Genomic DNA, 7,022 nt, shown 5'->3' with positions numbered 1-7,022 from the left:
CGACGTGTTACCCAAAATTCTCAAAATGACTCCGAACCGTAAATCTTTCTATCAACTATAAAAAACAGAGCTAGGAAATTACGACAGAATCAAATGGTTAACCAAACTAAACGAAATTATTCATACAACGAGAAGATAGGTATAGGCGACGACAGTTTCACAGAAACCGCGAAGAACGCGATCAAAGGAATTTTATTATTCCTGAACGTCACCGCGAAAGAATTAAGTCTTGCATGGAAACCAATCCAAACATATAGCGACGAAGAAGTAGACGAATTATTAAGAGAAAATCACGATTTAGTAGGAGACCCCGGTATACAAAAGACATACGACCGCATTCGTGAACGCCACAGAGTACCAGACTTGATGAAACGCACACAACAACACGTAGAATCATGCGACACCTGCCAAACATCTAAAACTACACGTATCAGACCGCGTGAAGAGCCTTGTATCACTGACACGCCCCTCGAACCAAACGATAAAATTGCTATGGACCTATTAGGCCCATTGAAAAAGACAAAGAATGGTAATCAGAACATTCTATCCATACATGACGAACTGACAAAATACTTGATACTCGTGCCACTAAAGCAAATGGAAATAACTTGGAACGCACTCTTGAATCATTACATTTATATCTTTTCCGCCCCAAAAAAGATACTAACCGACCGCGGACAGAATTTTATATCTAGTTTGATGCAACAGTTCGAAGACGCGATAAAAATCAAGCACATCAAAACGACATCCTTCAACCACAGAGTACCGGATCTTTAGAACGAACACACGCAGTAGTAACCGACATGTTACAATCGATACAGCGAAATTCAGATGAAGAATGGGACGATCAACTTAACTTTATATGTCTTGCATATAGCACAATGATACACGACTCCATTGGTTCCACGCCATTCGAACTCACGTTCGGACATCAAGCCAATCTCCCCTCCACAATATCCAAGAATACTCAACACGCTCGCGAAACATTGATCAAAAGCAAACAGCGATATCAGGGCGACCAAAAACGTAAAATTATAAAACCTCAATCAGTTTTCAAAGAAGGAGACTCCGTTTTAGTACATAACGATCATAAAAAGCCTAAACTCGATTTGGAATGGTTAGGACTATACACGGTTGATAAAGTGTGCACTCCATACTATCTGATCCAAGACAAAAAGATACGCGGTAATCGTTTAAAACCTTACTTTCCAGGTCGACACTCCTCTTCGCCGGAATAGTATCCGCGCAAATAAATATTACACCATTAGAAGGAAACTCTGTATTCGTAGAATACATAAGAAAAGGATATTTGTATTGCGATAATGCCAATATTATTGTAGGATTAGACACTAGCGACATATACGAGCAAATAAGCACGATAGGACTATATAAATCAACAATAAACTCACGCGCAACCAGCAAAGAATACGCTGAAGAGTTAGACAGATTACAAAATCGTATCAATAACCTGAAACAACTCGCAAAACACTTGAAAGCGTTAACACACACCCGAAGCAAACGAGGTTTACTTAACATTATAGGTTCCGTATCGAAAAGTCTGTTCGGAACTCTCGACAATAACGATCTTACACTCATAAACGAGAATATGGACAAACTATTCTGTGACAACAATAAAATCAAGACTATAATAACTAATCAAACAGCACTTATTAGGAAACTTGTAAACTCAGAAAATCTAAACTACCTAGAGAAATCATGTAACGATGTATTAAAGCAACAGCAGCAGGCAAATATCGATAGATTTATGCTTAAAATGATCATGAAACTCTACACCGCGATGCAAACTTTACACTTTCAGTTAGACGAGTACTTAACGCAATAATATTAGGCAAACAAGGAATAATTAGACCACAAATACTCGACCCCGATGAATTTGTAGAAAACTACGCCAAGACAATAGGCAACCAGATGTACATCACCGCGATCTCTGCTAAAACCGAACATTTTTAGTTTATACTCGACATCAGTGATTTTAAAATCTTCACAGTAGGTGACAAAATTCTTCAAAATCATACCTTTAGTCTCTAACATGGAATGCAATATACTGCAGGTATATTCTATCCCGAGTGAAAGAAGTGGAGTATTTTTGGCTCTAGTAGTCGAACATCAGATATACTTAACTTCAGGACTTTCACTTATGAACTCTGATATCGAATATCTCGACAAACTTTCTAAGAATCGAGCCGGAACCACTGTATGAAAACAAATACCACCAATCCATGACAGAAATTCGAGAAGCGATTGTCGCAGCGAAATAATAAACTTTAAACCTCACATCGAACATTGCCAAATAACTGTACTAAAGATTGAAGACATTAGCGTTATACCGCTCAGAACTAGCAACAGCTACATTGTGATACCGGCGAACCCGATAGAAGTAGACACAATTTGTCAAACGAAACATACTTTGCAAAAATTTGACAAGCCTTTCATCATAAGAGCCAACACTTCTTGCGATATATTGTACAGAGATGAACACATACGTATAGGCGGAACAAAAAACGAAATCAAATACGAAATCAGTTTCCCCGACAGTTCGCTGTGGAGTGCCGAAGCGTGCAGACGTGTCTCTAGTGTCCAGTGTAGTCCAAAAACAACACGTGTCGCCCAACCGTCGAAAGTGAACACAGCCGTTTCCTACCCTTTAGGGAGAAGAAAATTCCACGCACCTAACCCCAACCCGAATACTAGCCTCATAACCTCACGACTAGTTATTCATTTTGAATTAACTAGCTCGATGATGGCCCAGCAATCGCGACCAGGCTCTCCGGAGCAGACTCGCAACCACCCCGCGCTACCTCCCCCATGGCAGAAGTGTAGCAGAACTCTCCGCACCAACGACGCTAATATTACAAAGAAACGGAAAATAGAAACAGCAAAACCATACACGATCGACACCCGGAACGAACAATCAACGATACAAATAAACACCCACAACAGGTTCGCCGTACTGCAATCAACTAACGACACCATGGAAATAGCAGACCCGCCGCCAAACCAACAATCACAGAGAATCGCCCCGCCCCCACCAATGTATGTGGATGACGTCATAGACATACAAACAATGATCAAGTCCTTAGAGAGAGATATCTCCAAGGAGAACTACAACTTAAAGATAAATAACAATAAAGTAAAAATACTGCCGAGGAATCCAGAAGCTTACAGAAAACTCACCAATATACTTAGGACCCTGAACGCCAACTTCCACACCTACCAACTCAAACAGGAAAGGCCTTTCCGGGTGGACCTACGAAACATCCACCACTCAGCAGACATAGACGAACTCAAATACGAACTCTCAAAACTCGGCCACGAAGTCATCAACGTAAGTAATATAAGGCATAGGGTCTCGAAAGACCCGTTATCCTTATTTTTCATAGATATAAAGCAAAAGCCTAACAATAAGGAAATCTACAATATCAGTCGCCTAATGAACGCAATAGTAAAATTCGAACCACCGCTTGTGAAAAAAGAAATAGTGCAATGCAAAAGCTGCCAAAAGTACGGTCATACGCAGAAATACTGCAACCATACTTTCCGCTGCGTTAAATGTGCAGGCACTCACTCCACTGACCAGTGCGCTAAATCACCGGAAACACCAGCGAAATGCATCCATTGTCAAGGTGACCATCCTGCCAACTACAAAGGCTGCTCAGCCTATAAAACTCTATACACAAACAGGTAAGCTAAACTCAGAGCAAAAGAGGTAACCAACCAAACACTCAGCCCGTCGAAATTCACGACTACCCCAATCCACTCAACCAACCAAACACCCAGTCCTACCAAATTCATGACCACCTCAACCTCCTATGCCCAAACAGTACAAGACATCCAAAATAACCCGAATAGCCAAAGGGATCTTCCCCAAAATAGTGTCCCCAACCCACCTAACACAGACAACTTCTCTAGGCTTGAAAAGCTAATAGAGAAACAATCAGAGCAAATAAATAATTTGCTATCGCTACTAACACTCATCGTGGAAAAATTAGCACGCCTCGACTCAAAATAAAACCAAGGCGCATAGCACTCTGGAACGCCAACGGACTAGCGCAACACAAACTTGAACTAGAACTCTTTCTAAAACACCAGCAAATCGACGTAATGCTCGTATCGGAAACCCACTTCACCGACAAAAACTATCTGAAAATAAATGGTTACAAATTCTACCATATCCAACACCCCAGCGGAAAGGCCCACGGTGGCACCGGAATAATAATCAAAGCAAGTATTAAGCACCACGAACTTCCATCATTCCAGAAAGACTACCTCCAGGCAACAAACGTAGCAATAGAAGACTGTCATGGCACCATCACCAATTCAGCAGTATACTGCCCTCCCAGACACTCCATCGCCAAAGAAGACTTTGATAACTTCCTGGACACCCTGGGCAATAGATTCATAGCTGGAGGAGACTATAACGCCAAGCACATCCAATGGGGCAGCAGACTGGTTAGAGTAAGATGCAAAAACCTCTTAAATAGCATAATAACCAACAACCTCAACTACCTCAGCACATACGAACCCACATACTGGCCCACTGACACCAACAAAATACCCGACCTTCTCGACTTCTTCGTAACTAAAAATATCTCATTAAGACACGTCCAAATCAACTCCTCGGCTGATCTCTCCTCTGATCATTCCCCCGTGATAGCAACAGTCAGTTCAACAATCATTGAGAATACACCTAATGGCTCCATTCACAACCAACACACCAGCTGGCAGCTCTTTAGAGAAGTCTGTACACACTCAACTTCAGCCTTAACTCCACTAAAAACTAGGGAAGAAATGGAAGCAGCCACGGAATACTTAAACACGAGCATAATAAACGCCATCCGCCTCTCCACACCGACAAAGACGTCTATCAGCAAAAATGAATATCCCCATTACATATTAAAAAAAAAGCAGAAAAACGAAGACCAAGAAGAGTATGGCAGACCCATAGAACACCTGATGACAAACGAAAACTAAACAACGCAACTAGAAAGCTATCCAAAACCATAAATAATTATAAAAACGACTGTTTCCAAAAATACCTTGCCAGCTTATCCCCCACAGCCGACGCCAACTACTCACTATGGAAGGCCTCCAGGAAATTCACACGCCCCCCACAAATAATCCCACCAATCCGCCGTCCGCAAGGCGGATGGGCGCGAAACCCTATAGAAAAAGCCGACCTGTTTGCTAAATACTTGTCTAAAGTATTCAAACCCCATTCCCTCAAAGCTGCCGCGGACGTTACTGAATACTTGCACACCCCCTTCAAAATGTCCCCTCCTATTGAACCGTTCACGTCTGCAGAGACTATAGAAACAATCAGTCGCCTAAATCCCAAGAAAGCAGCAGGGCACGACCTAATAGGCAATAAAGCAATCAAGGAACTTCCCATAGAAGGGATAGCACTCATCGCATCGATTTTTAATGCTATCCTTCGCCTTGAACACTATCCTAAGGCCTGGAAAATCTCATTGATTACCCTCATCCCTAAACCCGGTAAACCGATATACGAAACCAACTCCTATCGCCCAATCAGTCTTTTATCTACCCTGTCTAAACTATTCGAGAAGATGCTCACGAATCGACTCCTTCCACTCCTAGAGAACTTGAAAACGCTCCCAGATCACCAATTCGGCTTCCGAAAACAACATTCAACAGTAGAGCAAATCCATCGCATAACCTACATGATCAGCCAAACCCTTGAAAAGGAAAAATATTGCTCAGCGGTATTCCTAGACATCCAACAGGTATTCGACAAAGTATGGCATGAAGGGCTACTATACAAGCTTAAAAAGATCCTACCTCACCCCTCCTACTCCATCCTAAAATCCTACCTAACCAATAGACAATTCATGGTTAAATGCCTAGACGTCACTTCCGCAACATTCCCAATAGAATCCGGCATACCCCAAAGTAGTGTCCTCGACCACCTACTGTTCTCCATCTACACTGCCGACTTACTTATACCAAACGAGATAGCAATAGCAACATTTGCTGACGACAGAGCGCTATTAGCTACCCACGCAGACCCGGTAATTGCCTCATCCACTCTTCAGCGATGTCTCGACTTCATGGAAAGGTAGTTTCATAAATGGGGTTTCAAAATTAACGAAAAAAAATCCTCACATGTAACCTTCACGCTCCGAAAACAAACCTGCCACCAGGTCACCATCAACAATGCAACAGTTCCTAGCAGGGACTCAGTCCAATACCTGGGCATGACCCTGGACAGGAGACTAACGTGGAAGAAACACATCACAGACAAAACAAAGCAATTCAAGGACAAACTAAAAAAATTCTATTGGCTCACGGGCCGACGCTCCAAACTAAACATACAGAATAAAATTACCCTCTATAAGACCGTAACAAAACCTGTCTGGACCTACGGAATCCAACTATGGGGAACAGCAAGTAACTCCAAAATTGAAATACTACAACGCTTCCAATCGAAAACGCTAAGATCCTTAATAGACGCACCTTGGTATGTTACCAACGAAACCATCTATCGCGACCTCAAGATACCCACAGTCAAAAAGGAAATAGCAAAATATAGCGACACATATAGCAAAAGAGTCAACAAACACCGAAACCCCCTAATCACTGGACTACTTGATACGACGGAGCAGATTCGCAGGCTGAAGAGGCACTACCCGCTAGACCTAAACGCTAGATTCATTTAGTTATCCAAATTAAGCATATGCACTTACTTATAATACTTAGAAATTATACCTATCTATAATAAGTATTAACTTATTGTAAATAAACAGCCATGTCACTGCGCCACGCCAGAAAAATTCCTGAAAATTCTCAACGCGAGAATTGATTGTAATTTTAACAAATAAATAAAAAAAAAAATACGAAATCAAAACTAAAACCCTAGCGCTGGGCATACCGCGTCCACAGTAGTATGCTTCCTTCGAAATCTATATTGTCTACTGTGAAACGGATCTGACCCAATACATCTTTCTATCAGCAATTTGAAGCACTTCTCAAAAATTTTAGTT

The sequence above is a fragment of the Bombus bifarius genome, unplaced genomic scaffold (genome assembly GCF_011952205.1).
Source record: "Bombus bifarius isolate JDL3187 unplaced genomic scaffold, Bbif_JDL3187 scf7180000008621, whole genome shotgun sequence".
Classification (NCBI taxonomy): domain Eukaryota; kingdom Metazoa; phylum Arthropoda; class Insecta; order Hymenoptera; family Apidae; genus Bombus; species Bombus bifarius.
Note: the sequence above shows the minus strand (reverse complement) of the source record.